The sequence below is a fragment of the Hemicordylus capensis genome, chromosome 4 (assembly GCF_027244095.1).
Source record: "Hemicordylus capensis ecotype Gifberg chromosome 4, rHemCap1.1.pri, whole genome shotgun sequence".
NCBI classification, from domain to species: Eukaryota; Metazoa; Chordata; class Lepidosauria; order Squamata; family Cordylidae; genus Hemicordylus; species Hemicordylus capensis.
In genome coordinates this window covers 138,699,196-138,722,545 of record NC_069660.1, presented here as the reverse complement: position 1 = coordinate 138,722,545, position 23,350 = coordinate 138,699,196, and the positions used below count along the sequence as shown (strand labels likewise).

The 23,350-nt window shown below is 42.2% G+C and overlaps 2 long non-coding RNA genes across 5 annotated transcripts in view; one reads left to right on the top strand and one right to left on the bottom strand.

The window, feature by feature from the left end:
• LOC128325394 (uncharacterized) overlaps positions 1–14,508 on the top strand; it is a 53,045-nt gene extending 38,537 nt beyond the window's left edge. The window contains exon 3 of one of the 2 annotated variants that reach the window (XR_008307424.1): positions 14,102–14,508. This is a non-coding gene — a long non-coding RNA (uncharacterized LOC128325394). Of the gene's footprint in view, positions 1–4,642; positions 4,776–14,101 lie in introns of those variants that run through there. The other variant, XR_008307425.1, reaches the window with a different exon arrangement.
• LOC128325392 (uncharacterized) overlaps positions 1–23,350 on the bottom strand; it is a 134,012-nt gene that overhangs the window by 63,115 nt on the left and 47,547 nt on the right. For all 3 annotated transcript variants that reach the window (XR_008307421.1, XR_008307420.1, XR_008307422.1), the window contains exon 2: positions 5,853–5,954. This is a non-coding gene — a long non-coding RNA (uncharacterized LOC128325392). The remainder of the gene's footprint in view (positions 1–5,852; positions 5,955–23,350) is intronic.

Genomic DNA, 23,350 nt, shown 5'->3' with positions numbered 1-23,350 from the left:
AACTTTTGGAGGGTTAGCAGAGGCCTAAGCAATTACTGTTGACACAGTAAAATCAAGGGGGCAATAGCTTAGGGCTGCAACCTATGGGCATGCATGGAGAGGATAGTAGCCATACGAATAACTGATTTGAGAATAAAACCAATAGAGCACGAAAGGAATACAAATATTTATATACCACTTTTCAACATTCAAATATTCTGAAGTTACTGAAGTTTTTTAAATGGATGCAAATTATTTGTTCCTCTCAGTAGTTTTCTGTTCCTAGGCTAAATGTCTAAGGAAGCCCCAATCTTTAATTTGCCTGCCTCTAACAGCTGCTTCTGATGCCACCACAAAAAGAGAAATTATAGCTTTCAGACCTTCAGTTCAGTCTTTTCACCTATAATTCTCGAGTTCCAGTCTGTCTGTCTGACCACTTGGTGAGGCTTTTTAAAATTAGAGGATTTTTTTTTTCTTTTCCTGGAGGGGGCTAGGATGGAGAGGAAGTATCTTAAATATGCTTTGTGTATACAGAAACAGTAGACAGTCTTGGAAACTTTAGATCACACACAAAACATCCTGCTGGGAAAATAAAATAGCACACAGTATGTACCATAACAACGTTCCAATTTGTTTATTTTTGAAATGCATTTTATTTGTTATAAATTTTACATGTGTTCAAGAATTCCCTGTTTTCTTTAACCCTTATTAAGTGGGTTATAACTATGCATAGGTGGTTTTATCTGGACATTAAGCTGTATGAAAATTGAGAACTATAGGTTTTGTTATGTATTATATTGCTATAATTATTTAATAGTTTTTCTTTATATTATTTTGTTATTAGTGTTTACAATTTCTTTATATATGAGAAGACAAAGACAACCTGATACACTCTATAATAATTGCTGGGGTTAAGTGCTCAATAGAAGGACCGCATACAATTTTTAAATAGAATGTTTGTGAATATTTGAATAGATAAAATCCACAAAAGCGAAGACTCAGAAAAGAGTAAGATGGCTAATTAGGGCATACCATTTAGTAATTTGCTTATATGTTCTTGTATGTTAGTCTGTGACAGAGGGAACAAATTAGGTGAGATACGTGTGTGTTTTAATGTTAATACATGAAACCAGTGGTCCCTCTAATGTTCTTCATCTCTGTGCAGAATGAGTTTTGTTCTTGGCAGCAGTATCAAGGCAGTGTGTGCGCATGTGCATTCAGAATGGGGCCTTCTTGATTCAACCTGAGCGGGATCGAAAATGAATTGAAGCAGACATCCAAAAACTTTGTGAGCGCATGCACGTGAGCATGCCTTAGAGGGAACAGTGCATGAAACATATAAATGTAATACACATCTTTGTATGTGCAAAAGCAAAAACCATAACAATGTCCTTAGTTGAGGGAATCTGGAAGCTTAATAAGAGGTGTAATTCATCTGGGGTTTGTGGCACACGGCTTCTTGGTGTAGTCCTAGTTCAGTTGCTTTTATTTTGGTAATAGAGGTTAGACGAAGCCTGCACAGCCAGGGAGGGCCCACCAACAGATCTATTTATTGCTGACCCATTTGGGGAAGAGGTTGATATTTGTTCTGCGGCATTGACTTTTTGTGTTTCTTATTCTGATACTTCCAGATTCCCTCAACTAAGGACATTGTTATGGTTTTTGCTTTTGCACATACAAAGATGTGTATTACATTTATATGTTTCATGCACTGTTCCCTCTAAGGCATGCTCACGTGCATGCGCTCACAAAGTTTTTGGATGTCTGCTTCAATTCATTTTCAATGAAGATGTTTTAACTTCATTTTTAGTGGCCAAAATGCAGACTAACTCAGTGTTTGTTCTGCTAAAGCTGCACTGGAGGGGCAGTTTTTTGTTCATCTTCCCTTCCCTCTGAAGCCCAGTGCGACTCTTGAAAACATAGCCCCAAGGGGGCTGCATGACCCTCCTCAGGGACATATTTATGGGTCACCAGCTGGATTCAGACTCATATGCTGTGTGAGTGTACAGTACTCGTGCTGTGCACTCATAAGAACAGCCCTGCTGATCAGGCCCAAGGCCCATCTAGTCCAGCATCCTGTTTTCTGTTTCCACCAGATGCCACGGGAAGCCTACAGGCAGGAGTTGAGGGCATGCTTTCTCTCCTGCTGTTACTCCCCTGCAACTGGTATTCAGAGGCATCCTGCCTCTGAGGCTGGAGGTGGCCTATAGCCCTCCGATTAGTAGCTGTTGATAGACCTCTCCTCCATGAAGTTATCCAAACCGCTCTTAAAGCCATCCAAACTAGTAGCCAACACCACATCTTGTGGCATAGAATTCCACAAGTTGATTATATGTTGTGTGAAAAAGTATTTCCGTATGTTGGACCTAAATTTCTAGACAACCAATTTCATGGGATGACCCCTGGTTCTAGCGTTATGTGTGTGAGAGAGAAATTTCTCCCTATCCACTTTCTCTACTCCACGCATGATTTTATAGACCTCTATTATGTCTCCCCACAGTCATCTCTTTTCTAAACCAAAAAGCCCCAAGTGCTGTAGCCTTGCCTGATATATGTATTTGTGTGAATGACTGTACCTGTGTTCATTTTCAAAGTGAACCTGGATACTGGCCATTCAAATGCATGGAACAGACAGGAAGTGTACATCTGTACCTGCATTCAGCATTACATGTGAATGACTGTACCTGTGTACAGATCTGAACCTGTGTACACTGTACGAGTCTTACAAGTGTTGAACATAAAGCGTGAATGGGCCTAAAGTAGGCTTCAGAGAGAAAGGGAGATTGAGCGGAAATGCCCCTTCTCTGTAATGCTCGCAGTGATGCAGTATCACTGCATCAACAGCTTGTTAGTCAGCATGCTAACCAATTATTTTAATTATAATATCCTTTGAAGACATATTTGAACCTAAATAGTGGCACAGACATGGGGAAAAAAATAAAAAGATTATAATCGCATGCGACAGATGAATTCTCTCTTGCTCGATTCAGAGACGGGCTCAGCAAAACAAGCTATTTTACAAAAAAGTCACTGCTCCTTTTGACCTTTAAGATCCTAGATGGCCTGAGTCCCAGGTATCTGAAAGTAAAGGTGTGCACGGAACCGGCACCTGCCAGTTTGAGGGGGGAGGGTATCTTTCAGGATGGGGGAGGGTGCTCTTACCTTTCCCACTGTGTTTCCCCTGCCGGCGCTATCTTTCAAAATGGTCCGGTGGGGCAACAGCTCACCTCTTTGCCGCCGCCCCAGGACCTCCTCTGACCGGAAGTGGCTGCAAGTGCCCACTGTGCACATTAGGCACTTCCGGCCAGAGAAGGCAACGGGGCGGCAAGGAGGAAACTGGCAGGGCTGGCAGGGGAAACGCAGAGGGAGGGGTAAGAACACCCCCCCCGTCCTTAAAGATATCCCACCCCCGCCACCTTCAAACCCATAGAACTGCTAGACATTTGAACCAGTTCGGAGGCCTGTAAAAGGTCCGTGCACATCCCTACCTGAAAGAGCATCTCCTCTCACATGTTCCCCCACGTGTCAAGATTTCACTTTTTGTTTGTGGCGTCACTCTCTCCTGAAATTCCCTGCCCAGGAAAGTGAGTCTGGCCAACTCCCTTGAGAGGTTCAGGAGATTTGCCAAGACCTTCCTGTTTCAGAGGGCATAAGGTTTGCTGGATTAGTGATTATTTTTGTGTTTAGATTTGCTATTAAACTACATTACAGATTTTATGTATTTAATTGTTGAATTAAATTACTTTATGATGTTTTAATGTTGTAAGCCTCTGAAGAAGCCCTTAGGGGCTAAGCATTTGTACGGCATAAGTATTAAGAAAGCAGTAAGCAAATAAATAAGTCTGGAAGGAAGGCTTTTTTGCCCTGGCACTGGGGCAAGGGGAAGCCCTTGTAGCAGTTTCTTCTCAGCCTTCCAATTTTTTCTGTAGCTATAATGAAAGTGGGAATATCAACATTGTGCTTGCTTGCTAAGCAATAAATGATCTCCAGGTGCTTAGAGATAGTGGTAGAGTATAGCAGTGGAAATGAGGAATGAAACCAGGACACAAAATTGGACCCTCTTCCTACATAAACATGGGGAATGACTAACACGGCCTCATGCTCATTTCTTTCATGAACACTGGGGTTGAGCTAAGTGGAACAAAGGTAGAAATTGCCATATTGATTATGCACCTTGTTCCGTCTCTAAGATTGGTTGACATCCCCAAATACGATCCTCAAATTCAAAATGCTTGTTTTGTACAATATTCTTGATGTCTATGGATTTGTTCTGAGAGAGGGAGTGGGGGGGAGGAAGAGAGAACTATTATTAATTTTAGGCTAAGGCCTTTCAGGCTGATTAGGCAGATGTCACTGGCAGGCCTTCAGATTAAGGAGTGGAGGGCTTGCAGGTGAAATAGGCTCTTACAGTGGCTCGAGGAGCTATAATCCTTGAGTGATTCTAGTTTTTTGGGAGGTCATGGGAGGTCTAGTTTTTTGGGAGGACTACTTTACCTTGCTTCAGCCTTGCCACCGTGATTAGGCCCCACATTTTGTTTTCTGATATAATTTCCACTTCCTTGTAAAGCACTTTCATTAGTAATGGGCCAATTCACCTCAATTTGATTAGCAAATGAATTATTATTAATCACCAATGAATGACTTTCCCACATCCTTCTTTCAGTTTGATACTTGAGCTTGACCATGCAGGGAGATCATGGAGCCCATGAACGCATCACAGAAGCAGTAGTATGACTAGGAATGTTATGTAAGTATGTGCAGGGATCTTTGCCATGACTTTTAGCTTCAAAAGCAGCTTACGATAAATTCAAAATCAAACATAGTACATGACATTACAATTTTAAAACAAAATGATCCTTTTTAAAGCTAAGGAGAACAGCAAGAACAAAAGCTCAGTAAAAATGTCTTAACCAGGCACTGGATTTGTCCTACTGCATTTAATGGAGCTTAAACCCAGGAAGTGTAACTACCTACTCTCATGTAGTTGAAAGCAATGGGGGTGGGGAGAGAGGAAGGGGGAAAATGCTCTGCACATTATAGAAGCCCGGCTTCTTCACAAGATTATAACTTTTTATAGGTACTCCTGCAGCTTCCAACAACTGCAAATGGATTGCCACAATACTGAGAACTAGAAAAAAAATTTTAAAACCAACCAAAATTGGCATTCTTTGAGGTGAGTCTCACGATTGGTGAGACCTGCCTTCAGAGGGTTTGCAGGGAGAGTGAGCTTAGCCCGCTCTCCCCACAGACAATCCCCAGATAGCCCAGGGCGGCTGGATCGGCCGCCCACACGACTGCCAGCTCCGACATGGAGCCAGGTGTGTGTGTGCTGCGGGGATCGGGGGCCATGTGGCCCCTGGAAGTTCCAGGATGCCCCATACGAGCATGCGGGGCATCCTGGAGAGACCCCCAGGGTTGGAAGGCTTGTTTCAGCCTCCCGCCAGGGGTCTCCTTGTGTGTTGCAGCGGCATGGAGTCGCACCACAGCAATATACGATCAAAAAGACAGGGTTAGTGGAGCGCTCGCTCTGCTAACCTTGGCTAAGGGGAGGGGGAATTAGGAGAGTTTGCTGCCGAGAGCCGCGAGGCTCCCATGGCAGGGGACGAGAATCAACTCTTTAAATTAAAAAAATCTGAGTTTTGTGCCAAATAGCAAATTCAGCAGGAAATAAAATAGGCATGCGGCATCCAAAAATGAATATTCCTCGAGACATAACAACACAACAACAACAACAACCCCCAAACACTGAAATTACTGAAGACAGCACAAATCTGTCTGCATCCCTGTCGTTTTGGTACAGTTCACATAATCAAGCTTACTTGATTCATTTTCTAATAATCTTATGGCAGAATGGAATAATTTCTGTACTGTACCTTGGAGACCTGATAACATCTGCTCTTCTTGAGCAGACACAGAAGATACTGGACCAGCTGCCTTGAGCTAACTTCGTTGCTTTTCTATCTCTCCCGATCCATCTGGTAAAGAAAGAAAGAGAGATTTAATGTAATTAGTACATATATCTTTATTCAAAACACCAGGAGTGTGGAGGGAGCAGTAATACAACTTGGTAAGCATATGCATGTAGTCTGAGATCATGCAAGAGAGATGTTGTTCTGCAAGTCACAGAAGCTCCTTCTACCCTGTACAAGATTAAAGCTATTTACAGACACTCCTGCAGTTTGTAACAGTTGCAAATTGCAAACACTGCAGCTCTAAACAGTTCCAACATTCCATTCTGCATTCTCAACATTCTGTCACATTCAACTTGGCAGAATCCAGGGTGGGGCTATGCTGACAGGAGTAAGCTTGATTCTCAAGGGCGAGGGTCCCCAGGGAGAGGGCAGGTTTAGTCCTCTGGTATGCCCAATGGCATCCCCAAGTAAATGCTTTTACCATCTCCCACATCAGTGAATTAGTGCTATCATCCCTTATGAAAAAACTCAAAGCATTTAGGGACACTAAATAGCTGCAGGTGAAATCTGTCTTCTATCTCTTAATCTGTCTTCCACCAGCTGGCCTGGCCCCCAATGGCATCCCACAGGGGGAAAGGCAGGATTGCACTGTGCTCCATTTGGGCTTCTTAGAATTTTTAAGTCACATCCCTTGACGTAACCAGCTCTCATGATGACCAGTATTTTGTTAGTTTTATACAATAGCATAAATATCAGATTAAGAATTCCTCTTATGAAATCCCTTCAGAAAAATATTAATCATGGAAAAGTTAGATATAAAAGGACAGCAATCAATGAACACCTCCCTAAAGTTCTATAATATCTCACGATGTACACAATACATCCTCCACCACAAATAGAAGAGCCCCTGGTGGCGCGAAGAGCCCCTGGTGGCGCAGTGGTAAAACTGCCGCCCTGTAACCAGAAGGTTACAAGTTCGATCCTGACCACGGGCTCAAGGTTGACTCAGCCTTCCATCCTTCCGAGGTCGGTAAAATGAGTACCCAGAATGTTGGGGGCAATATGCTAAATCATTGTAAACCGCTTAGAGAGCTTCCAGCTATAGAGCGGTATATAAATGTAAGTGCTATTGCTATTGCTATTGCTAAATACAGTTCCATGCTTTTAAACTAGTAGTGGCCAATGCGGGAGCCACTGGGATGGCGGCAAGAAGCACCTTCAAGCATAAATTAGAAGGTGCTTAACTCCACTCCAGCAGCTCCTGCAAGCTGCAACGTGCCACCCAGCACTCCCTGCAGTGGGGGATGGTCTCCGCCACTCACCTGGCTTCTATGGAGCTGATCCCCTGCTGGCGGCCAGGTGAGAAGCACAGCGAATCTCCTGCCGCAGGGAGTGATGGGCAGCACACTGCTGCTTGGAACAGCTTGCAGGTGCTGCCGGAGTGGAGGTAAGCACCTTTTAATTTATGCTTAAAGCTACCCCTCACTGCGCTCCCGGTGGCACCCACACCGACTGCTACTGCCTTAAACAAGAAAACAAATCAATCTATTCAATGAGTGAATCTCAGCTATCAAAGCAAGGAAACAATATAAATTATCATGGAAATTATTATTTCAAACTTCAATAAATAGACACAAAGTCAGGCCGCACTGGGGCAGAAGGAGGCCTTTCTGCACCTACACAAAGAGGCGAGGAAACGGTCAAGCAGGCAGTGGAGAGGGCAGCACAGCCTCCCTCTCCGGGCCCGCCTGCTGGCCCCAGTGCAACCCCACATCCTCAGCTGCCAGGCGAGTGGGTGGGGGTGGGGGTGAGGAACAGGTGAGTGGTGAGCAGGTGGGTGCAGCAACGGATGAGCTTTGAGTGTGTGGAGGGAGTTATGGGCGAGCGAGGGCAGAGCGCACTAGCGCACAGATGCTTTGTGCGGGATCAGTTAGTATACAGTGATAGTAAAGAACCTGCTACGTCACTGTCCTCTTTCACCATCTCAGTATGTCTGACATTTCCCCTTAAATTACTACAAAAGTGGTTAGAAAAAAGTATTTCCAAGTGAGATTTAGTATGCCACAAGAAAGGATAGAATTGTTTTGTAATTGTGCATACATATACTTGTAATCTTGTTTTGTTTCTCTGAAGTGAGGTTCTTTTCTTAAACACTGCTGTTTGTTGGATGGGTATTTACATGACAAAAAGAATGCCTCTGTAGAAATAACTGGCTTGTAACAAAAACCAGTGGCCTGCTGTAACATGAAGACCTAGAAAGGTAGGGAGAACCTATGACAGATTCTGTCAATCTTTCTCTGTGGATACAACACCATGAATTGTGATTTTAAAAGTCCCAGTGTTCTCCCCAAAAGCAGGCGGAAGTGATGGTGGTGGCTGCAATCCTGTGTACAGTAGCACTGCTTATTATTTTATTTCCTAGATGTGGAAGAGTGTCTGGAATACCATTTAGAGAGATATAATATAGCAGCCTGAATCTGAATAGATTTTTCTTGTGTGAAAACTGGTTTTTCATTGGAGGGAATTATAGTTCATGATTGCTTAAAGAGAGCCTGCTGGGTTCAGACAAGAGGGGGGGGGAATCCTCTTGGTGTTTGTTTTGGACACCATCAGGAAAAAATTATGAAAATGCTTTGAAATGTTTGAGATTTTTGAGGGAAAACAACCCCAGAATCTTCTCAAGAATTCAAATTCAGTGCTACGAAATTGCCCAATATCTATTTTGATTAAAATAAACAATATATTGGAAGAAAGCATGTTTTGAAATGGGGGTCAACACAACTTCCCCTCCACAGAATTAAAAAAAAGAACCCAAAGCAGGGCTATGCAAAAATGCTGCATAAAATAGGATGAGAATAAGAAATTGAACAGTCATAATCTAGGACACAGTATAGGAATACCAGCCCCTTGAGTTACTAAGGACAGCTGGTTTAATAGGCCCTGTGTGAACTCCAAGGACTTATTTCTACAAGCAAAAAGAGATTTTGGAAGGAGGGGAGGGATACCAAAATCACTTTCCCTCTCCCTTCACTGGGCTACAGAAGAAGCCATCAGATTACTGCAACTAACAAAACCGCAGATAATGAGGCATTAAAATCAATGGGATTGTGGACTTCAGAAAAGTCCCCAAAATTCCATGAAAAACCATGGTGTGTTTTAAAAAAACAACCCTAAACTAGCCACAAAATGGCTCATGTGCTCAAAATGGCAGCCAGAAATGACCTTGGAGTCATTTCCAGCCACCCCGACCCCAGGAGATACTGCCCTGAGCCATTTTTGGATGGGCGGTCAACAATCAAACAAACAAACAAACCCCTGATAACTTAGCAAAGAGGCACCTTTTAACGTGGTGATTCTCTTTATTGAGCAGGGGGAGAGTAACTGGCCCTATCCACCCCCAGCACAGTACCTCCAGTGACTGTTGCTGGTGTCTATCTTATGTTTCTTTTTAGATCGTGAGCCCTTTGGGGACAGGGATCCATCTTATTTATTTATTATTTCTTTGTGTAAACCACTCTGAGGCATTTTTGGAAGGGTGGCATAGAAATCAAACAAACCCTTTCCCATCCCCACCCCTGTGGATGCTGAGGTCAGGTGTCAATTACCCAACCACGGATATGCAAATCTGTGGATAGCAAGGTATTCCTGTATATACACTTGTCAAGGATCTGTGATTGGCTACAGTTCTATGCTTTGAATATATTTGGTGACTTGATTTGTCTCTATACACAGTGATGTTTACTATTTTTCAAGTAGGGGGCACTTTGGCAAAAAACATTCAGTGAGTAGCCATTTTCCACTGTGATGACCTCCACACAATACTGCCCTTTTCTCATTGCTGGCAGGACTCTTTAGAGACACAGAGCCCTAACATAAGAGAACCATGTGGAAAGTGTTGGGAAGAGATACACTTTCTAGTGCTCCGTGCATGCCTTCTAAAATAGTACAGGTTTGAAATCATCTGACAAACAGAGCCCAATTGAAACTAAAGTTAGTCACATAAAGGCCAACTGAAAACAGTTAGTAGTGACTAACTTGTTGTACTAGTTTCAATAGGACCTAGTCATAGCTAACTTTAGCTGGATTGGAGCAAAAAAAATAGGCTACATTAAAAGAGATGATGAAGCATTTCTAAAACCTGCTAGTAGCACTGAAAAATCTCATCCTTTACATGTTTTTTTTTAAATACATTGCATTAAAACATTATCAACTAAATATTCTGTTATCAGGTGCAGTAATCTTTAATTAACTGCACAAACTTCAACAGAATTCTCAAGGGACAAATTTTCAGCTGCTTGTAATTGTAACAAGTCTCCTCTCTGAACCAAGACTGAGACTCTGTGCTAAATTCACCTCTGCCATCCGTTTGCCATTTTGTAAATTAATTGTTTATTGATTCTGTAACAATTATATCTTTATAATTATAAATTATAAGAAACATAATTATAATTATAAAAAACAATCAATGAGGTCATTTACACAATCAAAAACTGTGTTCTACCCAGATTTGTGAGCTGTGTGTGTTCTCAATTTTTGGCTGTGTGGAAGCATGAAAGAAAACCTAGGTAGTAGTGATTGTGTGGAAACAAGGTAGGAGGAAAAAGTACTCAGGTTTTTCTACCTTGTTTCCACAGAATCATTTCTACCCAGGTTTTCCCCCTGCCTTGCTTCCCCACAACCAAAAATTGGGAGCACACACAGCTCCGAAACCACAGTAGAACAGTTTTTTATTGTGTGAATGACCTCAATATCATAGAATACCATTGTTATGAAGCTTGTCATAGTGAAATGACTTAAAGAGATCAAGCTAGTATAAGATGAATCTGGTAATTTATAGAACAAAACCATGCTCCTTATCAAGATATAAACCCTTCTATATATTTCATACAAACACACACACACACACACACACACACACAAACACACGGTATGTTAATGATGTCCAGAAAAAAATGATACATGCTTGTGTTTACTATGGTGGTAATGTTCATTTAATTGCAACAAAATCTGAATTGGTAATATAAAAAAACCCTTTTATTATAAATTCTGAAGATTAACAGGCATACATTATTCGGGAATATGAAATAAGGCACTGCAGCTCTAAAAGCATTTAATTTCATCCCATGAAAAGTTACACAAACATCTATCTCACTGATTTCAATGGAATTTACTATGCTATAAGCATGTTTTGGATTACAGCCTTAATCTATAGTGCTACACACATGTGGCTTTCATGGAACTTTCCTTTGGGATATTACAGCTTCTTCTTAGATTTCTAACAAAGCTAACTTTTTTTTTTGTAAGGCAGTTTCTAGATAGTATGGTTAGTCTTCAGAAATGAAGGACTGAGGGTTCTAATGAGGCAGAGATGTACATAGATTTTTGATGAGGGGGAGAAAGGCACCCATTAATAACAAAACTCTCATGAGGATGATGTAACACAGCTCTCATGAGGGTAACATAAAACTATCATGAGGACGACATACAGAACAAATACAAATATCGGAACACAGGAAGCTTCCTTTTACCAAGTCTAACCATGGTCCACTTAGCTCATTATGGTCTATGCTGACTGGCAACAGCTTTGCAGAGTTTTGGGCAGGAGTCTTTCCCAGCCCCACCTGGAGATGCCAAGGATTGAACCTGAGACCTGAGACAGATGTTCTACCACTAAGCTACAGCCTAATCTCCTAAGGAGAATATCTTGCAGCAGACAGCACTCACTTGTATCCAGCACTCACTTGCATCCATCCAAATGCAAATCAAGGTGAACCAAACTTGGCAAAGGGGGACAATTCACTCTCGCCACTGCAAGACCAGCTTAATCCCCTTATGCATATATGAATACCTCTCCTCATCCCGCTCTAAGGAATTCTTCGATTGCTGAAATCCTTCAAAATTCTTACAGACAGTCTGAGTAGGACCTTGCAAACTTTGCGTCAGGCAAAATTTGGTGGCAGTCAACTCCTCCCACAAATTGTTGCCAATCTAATCAACATACAGGCTGGAACTAGATGCAGTGATGCATAACAACAAAAGTAGCAGACGCAGACCTAGATCTCCTCTTCCTCTGCCCTGATAATATGTAATACAAAAAGGGGGGAAGCCCAACCCGGTTTTCTCCCATCGTGAGAAAACCACCAAAGAAGCCCTCCTCTTAAAATGGGGTTAGCAGGGCGAGTGCTCCGCTAATCCTGTTTCCCCTGATCGTGAGTCGCCATGGTGCAGCTCCGCACCATGGCGACTCGTGTGGAGACCCCCACTGGGAGGCTAAAACAAGCCTGGCAGTGTCGGGAGGCTCCCCAGGATTCCCCCCCACACACACACACGTGGGGCATCCTGGGACTTCCAGGGGCCGAACGGCCCCCAATCCCTGCAGCCCCTACAGGCTCCGTGATGGAGCCAGTAGGCATGTGGGTGGCCGATTCCTACCTGCAGAACCCTCCCAGGCTCTACACAAAGATCGTGTGTAAAGCCTCATTATGTGTGATGTGAGATCAGCACACTGAGCGTCCCCAGTCCCTCAATCTCATAGGCTGCTGCAATGGAGCCTCATGCCTCCATTACACTTCATGGAAACCCTAATTCTAATGCTATCCCTAACCTTGTTCATACTATAGGTCCTACATGCAATGAGGAGGATATGTCAGGACAAGAGTGGTTCCCATGCCCTTCTGCATATATGATGTACACCCTGAAGCTCTATAAGAATCAGTATAGCCGTGTTTGAACTGTCCCATACTATAGGGGCTGATTCTCACATTCCCCCACTCATGTCTATATGTTGTAATAATTGTGCTGTTAAGAGGTATTCCTGCGGAAGTCTTAAAAAAAAAAAAAAGCACCAGTGAAGGGAGAGCAATTCAGCAATGGCATATTATCAGCCTGTTCTGGATGGAGTTGCACTCCCCTTGAAGGAACAGGTTTGAGGCTTGAAAGTTCTCCTGGGCCTGGCATTGCATCTGAATAATCAAGTACCTCCATGGCTCAGAATGTGTAGTTTGACCCTCAGATCAACTTCAGTAATGTAGTGCAGTAAATTTTATTTCTTCTGCCCTGATGCCTGCCCCCATTCTGAACTTTATCATGACTTGCCATATGCAGCTTTTAAGAATGAAAGACAGGCTTCCCACAAGTTATTTTATTATAAAACAGGATTGCATTATCTTTTCTAGACAGTGGACAAAGTACTAGTGCTATAAGAAGGTCGTGTGCCTGTACTATAAAGGTTGCTACAGAAAATTTTCCTATTCTATGTCTTACCAACGTGCATAAGGAGAAAAATGCTTCTATGCCTGATGTCTGAATGGTCAGATGGGAATCATTCTGACATACAGATCTTACAGACCAGTTCAGTGCGGTTAGAAAAAGGGATATATTGAACCCTTGAGTAAACTTGGCTAGTTATACTGAAAACATATTTTGTTCACCTTTCAATGCCTCTGAATTGCCTGAGCAAGAATCGCATCTGCTCTGCAATTAGGTAAAAACACTGGCAACTAGGGAATCTGCAAACTCTCTTCCCTCTCCTGCACCCAAGAAATGTTGCTAATTTTAGCAAAGCTCTGGGACAGTTCAGATGATACCTTGCCTGCTGACCACCCGTATATCATAAGGACATGTATGTGCAATGAGCACATATCATTTCCCACCTTCCCCGGCACTCAGGTGATAGCGGGTGGCAGCTCAGACAAACTGCCCACACATTATTAGGAAAAAGAGCACTGGTACCAGAGTAGGGAAGGATGTGCATACTCACAGTTCAGCCAGCCAGCAAAGTATCAACTGAACCAGCTCTTTGTTGCTGCTTTGAATGTTTTGTGTGAACAGGAACCTCCAAATTTGCCTTGAAATTATTAATGAATGAAAACTGGTTACAACCTACAAAGCCCTTAATGGCTTGGGCCCTGGGTATTTAAAAGAATATCTTCTTTGTCATGAACCCCACTGCCAATGAGATCTTCAGGAAAGGTCCATCTGGAGTTGCCACCAGCTTGTCTGGTGGCTACTCGGGAATGGGCCTTCTCTGCTGCTGCCCCAAAGCTTTGGAATGTGCTCCCTGCTGACATAAGATTCTCCCCATCTCGGACAACTTTTAAAATTTTAACGATGCATTTGTTCACCCAGGCTTTTAATTAAATACTGTTTTAATAGTTTTAACATTGTTTTAAAAATTTTAATTGTAACGTTTTAACTTTTTCTGTTCTCAGTTCACAGATAACAGTTGCTAAGTACAGCAGAGCCTTAACACTGGCCTGCTGTAATGCCTTGTGTACGGCAGTGATAGAGGGAAGATATCACAGAAACCCATTTGAAGAACGTGTTTGTCCTTGTGGTTCTGGGGAGACTGAAACTACAGCGCACATTCTCTTGTATTGTCAATTTTATCATGATATCCAACACAAGCTTATTTCTTCTGAAACTAATCTTTATCCAGGCTCTACTCATACATTTTATTTAACTATTATTTTAGCAGATCAGAATGAAGCAGGTCATATAATGTTGCTAAACATTGTTTTATTGCTAGTGAAATTTAGTTAGAGGTTATAAAATAGTTAATTATTATCAACTTTTCTGGATCTGAATACATATAACGCAGCTGGTCAGATATTTTAGTTTATTCTCTTATTATTATTATCATTTCAGATTTATCTAATAGTTAATATAGTAACTTTTATAGCAATTGTACAGATTGTACTTTGAATAGTTCTTATTTGTTCTCTGGTCAATGACCAAAATAAAGATTATCTATCTATCCTGCTGTCAATTATTTTGTTTTATTGTAAATGGCCCAGAGACGTACGTTTTGGGTGGAATAAAAATGTGTTAAATTAAAAAAATAGATAAATAAATAAAGCGCATCTTTGGCCTTCAAAGGGGCCCCCACGGTGGCTTATAAAGATCAGAGACAACATAATTTCATAAAAATAAACACTTTAAAGCAGTTAATGCAATCTAAACAACAGTAAAATTATATAAAGGACTAAGAGAACAGTGTATGGGGGTTTTCTTCTTTCCCACCTAACTTGGCAGACAGCCCAGGACATTTTAGAGAAAGAAAATCCAAATAAATAAATAAATGGCAGGTCACGTACACTCAGTGGCAGCCAGTGAGTGTACTCACTGTACCGCAGCGCTGAGGGGGCTCCACATATGCAGAGGCTATTTGCATGGTCAACAACACCATGGTCACCAACCTCTTGTGGTCACCAATCTCTCGCAGCCACGCTAGCGCCACCCTCACCGGCCACCACTACGCCCACTGCCCAATGGTAGAAATTTTTCTGCTAATTTCCTTAGGTGGAAAAAGTGTAATTTTGCATGTTATGTTTTTTCAACATATATCACCTGTATTGCTGCAACCACCTTAAAAAACCTTTGCAACTGCACTTCCACAACCCAATTTTAGGTGCTTGCAGTGGCACATGTTTCACTGTGAAAAATGTTAGCCATATACATATATTATTATTATTCCTATTACAAATATTTATATTCTGCTTTTCAACAAAGATTATTCCTTGTTCCAAAAGGGCTCATAAACTGAAAAGAAACAGAAGGTAGACACTAGCAACAGTCACTAGCAAAACTCTGTTGAATAGGGATAGTTGTTCTGCTTTAAAAGGTTTCTCTTTGTTCAGTTAGCAGGAGATAGACATATAGAGATCTGCCAGAAGCGAAATTAAAAAATTGACCTAAGAAATACAGTAGCAGGAAAACTCATAGTATAGATCACTAAAATAAACATGCCTGACAAATAGAATACTCTAAGAACCAGTTCGTGCCCTTTAAAAATCAATTCCCCAAATCTATCCAATGTGGATCCATTTTTTCATGCTACCTTTCCCCTATTGTTGCTTATGCAGCAATCTTTACTGCTCACACATCCATATAAAGGGAAGGCACAGAATTCTGTTTCCAGTACTGGTAGCAAAGTGACTTCCCCTTTGGAATTCTTTTTAAAAACTTCCATGGAGCATGATAATCATAAAATGCACATATATATTTGTCCTATCCGTTCCAACAAAGTAAACTGATGAACTCAGGACTACTGAGGCTGTGAGATTAGAATAGATCTTATCTTTGGCTCAGCTGAAAATAGCTGGAGTCAATCAGATCCTATTCAAATAAATGGAAGTGACACTGTGGAGAACACCATGTTTATGTACCTTCCTCTGAAACATACAGAGAGAATTGCTATACTTGACCAATTATACCGGGTTGCAAAGATAATGTGCTATGGCAGATGAAAATCTGGTGTTCCAGGTTCTCCATCCCGTCCCCCCACTCAAAGAATACCAGGATCCTTTGTTAAAATAAAATGAGGTTCCTCCTCCTCCTCTGCTAAGAACATTGCATTTATTTGATCAAATTGTTTTTTCTGTGCCTTTCCCAGATGGCAGGCTTAACCATGGGATTAAGTGGAGTAAGGTAGAGCAAGTTATGAGGCCATATATTAGCCGCATATAAGCACAATAAAAATAATTTGAAGAAACCTGGGGGGTGTTCACATAGGGCTGCTTTAATAGGGTTCCTCTGGGTTCCCTCCAATTTTTTTTCTGTGCCCCATGTATACCACTTCCTCCTGGATCTTTCTCTGATCCCTTCCAGATTTATCTCTGTTTCTTCTTTTTGCTTCACTTTGCGGAAGACCGACCTTGAAATCTATGCAGGGTTCATTCGCTTCTCAATTGTTTTTTTTTAAAAAAAAAAACATTTGTTTGGTGACCTTGCGGAACATAGATCTATGCACCTGCACAAGTGTGGGTGCACAGAATGATGTTCTACAAAATCACCAAGCAAATGTTTTAAAAAAAAACGAGAAGGGTGAGGCTTTAAGAAAAGATGCTCTATCACTCTTTCAACCGCTTCTTGACTGGCCAAATCAGTGCAGGGTTTATTCAATTTTCTCAATTTTTAATTTTTTTGTGGGGGGGGGGACATCTGCTTGGTGATCTTGTGGAACATCTATCTATGCACATAGATTGATGTTCCACAAGATCACATTGCAAATGTTTTGGGGTTTTTTAAAGTAGTTGAGAAAAGTGAGGATTTAAGAAAAGGCACTCTATCAGCATGGCCCCTCCATACATCTCAGAAGAAACGTCAGTGTATACTGGATCTATTGAAGTATTCAAATAAGCTGCCATAAAAAGTGGAACTTTTTAGCACAGAGATAATGAGGGTTAAGCTCTGACGTGCAAGGGAAAACTCGAATCATGTATGGAGTGCTCCCTGATATCTTGCACAGACTTTGACATAGATCCGCACAGTGTTTGAAGTACACCTGCCCATCCCATGCTGAAGCAAAGTAAAATCAGAGTCTGTTACAAAAAAGGGCTAAAAAGTACCATCTTATGTTTTTAAATATAGATTTGGTCATGTTATCTCATCCTTGCTTATACTACTTTATTCCAACTTCCTCCTCAACACAGTGATTTCCTTGAGGGAAATCTCATGATCTTCTTCTCTTATAGCTAATCCCATGCATCTACAACCATTGGTTTACTGGCTCAAAGGCAGACTAGACTTAGTTCACTACTAACACCAGCCAAGGGGAGCTTAATAAACCAAACAGCTTATTGCCAAACAGCGGCAAAACAGTGCTGTGTTCAAAAAGGCAGATGTGCCAGGAATGTTAAACTTTGCTACAGCTTTTGTAAGGACACTCTCTGAATAGTAAACATCCCCACAAAGAACTGACATCTCTTGCCAAATTCTGAGTTTTGTAGAACTCTCAAACTTCTCTTTGTTATACCTTCATGCATCTTGTAGTGACATTTGTTTTACAAACTCAATTAAATGGCTGTATAGCAACTCTTGATTTTTTTTAAAAATCTATCAAAGTGATCACTGGTTGAATAATATAGGCAGGGTTGTACACACTGTAAGCAGCTACGGCCTGGGATGCACACTGAGCATCTTTTCACAATCCATGCGAAGGGCTAGAGGGTGGTCTGCGGAGAAGGCAGGTTTAACTTACCTTCCCCACAGACGATCAAGACGGCGTTGCCAGGCACGCTACCCATGTGCCGAGGCAGTGAGGAGGGCCGGTTTCCTGGATGTGTTGTCCCAGCTCCCGGAAATACAATGATGCACCACGTGAGTGCACGGTGTATCATGGGCTCCCTGCAGTGTGGCAGACACACGATCAAGAAAATTGAGTTAAAGGAGCACTTGCTCCCTTAACCTCATTTTCAAGGGTGGCCACATAGGCGGGGTTGCCGCTGGGATCGGGCACGACCCCAGAGGTTAACATGCGCATGAAAAGCTGGGCTGCCTCAGCCCGGCTTTACACATGCATGTGAATAGCCTCATTATGTTCCTCCCGGGGAATGGCATCCTTCCTGGCATGTTTTCCAAGCTCTTAGCTTTAGTGTCAAGTATCCCTTATTGTCATCATGTACTGACCTTTCTGCTACAACCAGTGGTCATAATTATATGAGTAAGAGAAGCTCAATATGGCCTAGTTCCCACTAGCAGCAGACAATGTAACAATAATAATGGGTCTGGACTTCACCACTTCATAGGGTAGATGGGGGTTGATATGATAGAATACTCCCCTCATGGAAATGAAGCATGTTAGGGAGAAGATTAATCCAGAACTCTTCTCTCCAACATCTAGTTTCTGTGTACTGGAACATTTATGTAACCTCAGCCTGAGATTTCAAGAGGTACAGATTGGACACAGTTTTGCCACTTCATCTGCTCTTTGTGAGAACTGGGCCTCTGTGATGGTATTGAGTGATACTTGAAGTAGCAGTAGGAAGTCCATCATGAGATAACAATCTCTGCAACAAATGTAACACTGCACTTCACAAGTGTGACAGAAGAACAGTACAAAATCTATCCTAAATATAAAGCAAAGAGGATGAGAGAGACAGGGAAGCTATTCCCACGATCACTGGAAAGTGGGCTAAGGGAGCTTAGCCCACTTTCCAGTGGTCGTGGGAACTACCAGGCTTGCAGGCGAGCCTGATGATCCCAATGCAGCTAGCCTGCCAAAACCACCATCCCCTTAAATGAGGGTAACAGAGCGAGTGCTCCGTTAACCTCATTTTGTTGCTCATGTGTCACCGCGTGCGTGGCGAGACATGAGTAGACCCCCGGCTGGGAGGCTGCAAGCAGCCTCCCCAGCTTGGGGGTCTCTCAAGGCTGCCCCGCGGACTCGCCTGGAACTTCTGGAGGCCACACGGCCCCGATCTCCACAGCCCCTGCCAGACCTGTGATGGAGCCCGCAGCCATGTAGAGGCCGATCCAGCCACCCAGCTACGAGTGGCTGCTCATCTGCGGGAAGAGTGGGCTAAGCCCACTCTCCCCTCAGAACCCCCTCAGGCACTTCATATTTATCGTGTGAAGCGCCTCAGGGTTTCCAGTCTGACATTTCAGTGACTTGGTCAACTCCTTTTCCATCATCTATTGTCTTAAACAAGTAATGAATATTGCACCCCAAAAAGGCAGCTTGATGCAGTTGAGGCTGACATGTGTTGAAATGACTCACCAACACAAGCAAGGTAGCTGGAAACCAAAATGGCAGCTGCTCCAGAAAGGTCAAAGTTAAAGCTGAGGAAATGAAGAGCAAAGACAAATCTTAGTTCCAAGTAGTCAATACTCAGCCAAGAATGTGGCAGCAATGCTGCTGCATGACTAGCAGCAGTCTCAGCCATCATAAGCCTGAGAACCACCCATTACCCACTAAAGCTACAATGGGTTCTTAAAGGACCATGGTCTGGGTAGTGAACTGCTTTTGACATCTCTGGGTGAATACAGGTGATGAAGTACAAGTTAGGTTGTACATAATATTCTGCCAGGTGTGAGGAGAATCTTACCATTTCTTCTTTTCCTTGGATTAGTGATTAGATGCAGATGTGTGTTATAATTTTTCTTACCACTTGGGAAGATAATTGTTACAGATGACTGATTAGGCAAGTGGTTTCATGCACACTGTGATGAACTGCAGTGTAAACTCTGTTCGCCCTTTGCGAGGTCAGGTTTGCACTAGATCTCTTGAGCCTCTGGCAGTGGCTAGCTCTGGGGTCTCTCTGGCTGGGCAAAGCAGGACTCACAAAACACTGAATGGGATTTGTAAAGCACTTTGCTTCTCTGGAGAGACCAGATTTCACATCTTCATGTCTAAGCCACTGGGCACTGGAAGAAATATTTGGATGAAAGGTAGGCAAACTCTAGGGTTCTTATGTTGAGTATTTTTGGAATCTGTAATCATTCTAAAATTTTGCCTTCTGCCTAACTCAGCGTCTGAAACTTGATTATGGGAGTTTTGTGGTCTCAGGCAGGCAATGGCAGATGGTAGTGGCCACTTCATCCCCTTTCCTCTGTTCCTTCTGTCTCATCTCCATGATCTTCCACTCCCTTGCCATCCGACCTACCTGTATAGAAAACATTCAACATTCTGAGAATCTGAATGTTGTTTGGGGCATAAAAATTTAAAACTTTACAAATATATGCAAATTTCCTTTATCTGCATAGTTTATTTTCAGCACACATTTTGAGTATCCTTGTTGCAACACTGGATAAAAAATAAAATTGGCAAAGACTGCAAACAGCCTGGAGTAGAGGATTAGCTTGTATTCTATGGAACTAAAGAATTTCCATTCAGCCTTCTTCGTATAAGCTATCATGCCACTAAACTGTCTCTTTGCAGCTATTTTGTTGAGTTTGATGTATAAAATTCCCATCTTCCAAAGAATATTCATCCCTGCATATTGTCTCTGAAGCTATGGACATCTTGCCAGCTTTCTATTCTTCTTGCTGGTGTTTTACACATGAAGTCTATTTTCCTCGAGTAAATGGGATCTTTGTGTCTTTGTCTCCTTTGCTAGCTTTCAGGCATGTTTTGGCAGGAGCGTTGACTGTCGAGGCACTGGAAGGCAGGGAGGGGGAGGGACCGCGCAGTCATTTGTCAGCTTTTCTCGCATCTGTAATTTTTTGTCCACTCAGCACTATTAGAGGGGCTTAGAAAAGGGGAACTCTCATAGCTGGAGAGAGTCAAAAGCTCTTAAAACAACTGCCAGACAGTAACAGTCAAAATGGGGAGGGAGTGGGCTGGCTTTAGAAGAAAATCCACTAAGTGACTAAGTGAACTGTAGGATAATTCCTTAAATTCAGACAAGATTCAGATTTCAGTGAACAAGGTGTTGTTTTCACACACACACACACTTTTTTGTGAGTTAGCAGAAGTCTTCCAATCCATGCTTTAAAACAATTTTACAAAAATCATTTGGACTCTTACATTCCAGTATCTTCTCAATAGAGAGACCCCTGGTAGTATACAGTGCAATGTTTCTTCTAATTGTAAATATATCCCTTCTACAGTCTGTTAATCTTCAGTAAAACATGTGTGATGTCAGAACATCTCATAACATCAAAAAGATATCTGGAAAATGTGTTTTGCACAAGGTACTTTCCTTTCTGCTAAACAAGCCAGTCTATTTTCCAATATTTTATGGACCAGTAATGCTGATCTTTTACAATTTCTGTAGGCTGCTGAGATCTGAGCTCCAACTGTGAGCCATTAATTAATCAGTCTGACAAACCAAGGAAGTATCCAACAATGTAAGGAATTATTACTTCAGTGATTAATAAGAGGGGTAGGAGTTGCAATGATATTTTTTGGCATGAAATAATGAATCTTTACATTGTTGGTGCTAAAACGCATTGTTATCTCAATCTCCGAATTAGCAGAAACATGAAAGGGCTCATCAATACTTTCCCTGAAAAGTCTAGACAGGAGTTAAAACAGTCTCTTCACTAGTCTGAAAGGATCCTGTTTCCCATAATTAATAACATGAAGCAAGTAAACAAGGCTTTACTGACAAATGAAATGACAACAGTAACATGAGTTGAGAAATGTTAGATCCCAGTCGAGCAATGTAGCTTAGGTCTACTGGTGTTAAGTGTACAGGAGCAGATTATTCTGTAGACATATTAAAAGACTGCCCAAGCCTAATGCAGTCACGTTATAGCAGAAGACTTAAGGAGGTTCTTCTCACAAGCAGCCTAGCCCAGGAGACACAGGCACCTAGAGCACCCGTCTAACTTGGGATCCTGTTAGATCATGGCACAGTGCATTGTGGGATAGCTGGGATCCTGTTAGATCATGGCGCTCATGGTGCAGAGCAATGTGGGATAGCTGGAAGCCGGGACAAGTCATCCTGGCCTCTAGAGCTCCATGCACTGCGCAGTGTGGATCATCTGGGAGCATGCTCCGTGCTCCCAGCAGCATTTTTGTTCTCATCTGGGAGGGAAGCTGTTTTTGAGCTGGGTAACTTTTCCTGCTTCCTTGTTTCCACACAAACACTTCTACCCAGGTTTTCCTCTTACCTTGCTTCCACGCAACCAAAAATCGAAGCACACATAGCTCCCAAACCTGGGTAGAATACAGTTTTTGAATGAATGATTGACCTCACTGAACTGCAAAGACGAGTTTCATGTTTATTTAAATGTCAGCAGAGAAGGCATTCATGACATTTGCTGGAACAAGCAACAAAAAGTATATGGGGGGAGATAAGGAACAAGAAGGGAAACATCTCTCCACCCCCCACATTCCCTATTGAAAAAGTTAAACACAGAAGTTTCTGTTTTTTAAAAAAATGAAAATAAAGTGTTGGTAAAATCAAATGACAAGTTGATTGTCATATGCAGGGCCAGTTGTGCAACTCTCTTTTGCATACTAAGTTACACAATGAGCTGTGACCTTTCAAGTCATGGTGATGTGGTTCTTTGCTTGCCTCGGCATACAGCACTGGTGGTCATCCAACAAATATGGTCAGCCTGACAAATATGACAAACATGGTCAGCCTGTTTGGGGCTGTCTAGTCATCTCACCATTCAGGTCCTGTGATATACACAGATTCTCTGCTAAATCTGATCCTGGACAATACCATGGCAGACTACAAGAAAAAGCTGGATGTTTGAAAGTCACCTCAGGTTAAACTACTGCCAGCATCCAAAACTAGTATACCAAGGAAAATGCTCATTTTCTCTGGAGGGTGATTTTTTTAATTACAGGGAGCCACTTTCAATATGAGATTTCCCTCCCTCGCGATCCAAAATGGTACCATCCAGGAACAGTTTTACCACATTATCTATTATTATTTATTTATTACATTTGTGCATACAGAATCACGTGCAGATTTGTTTCACAACAGCTGCATATATCACTGCCAGGTCAAGAAGGCATGGTGTCTGCATTGTGAATTGCAAAATGAAAGGCGGTGAGGTTGAACTACATTCTTCTGTTCTCGAGGAGACAAGTCTAAATGTTTAGGAACAATGGCTGGCACCCTAACAATGCACTTGTAGAAGGATGTCGCGTTAGCATCAAGATGTTGTGACAGCCACTTGCACTAAATCTGGAGCTTGATTTCCAGACTAGTGTTGCACTACTGCACCTCTAATTTGTTTTACATTTATTTCCCCCCACCCCTCAACTGCACAATTGG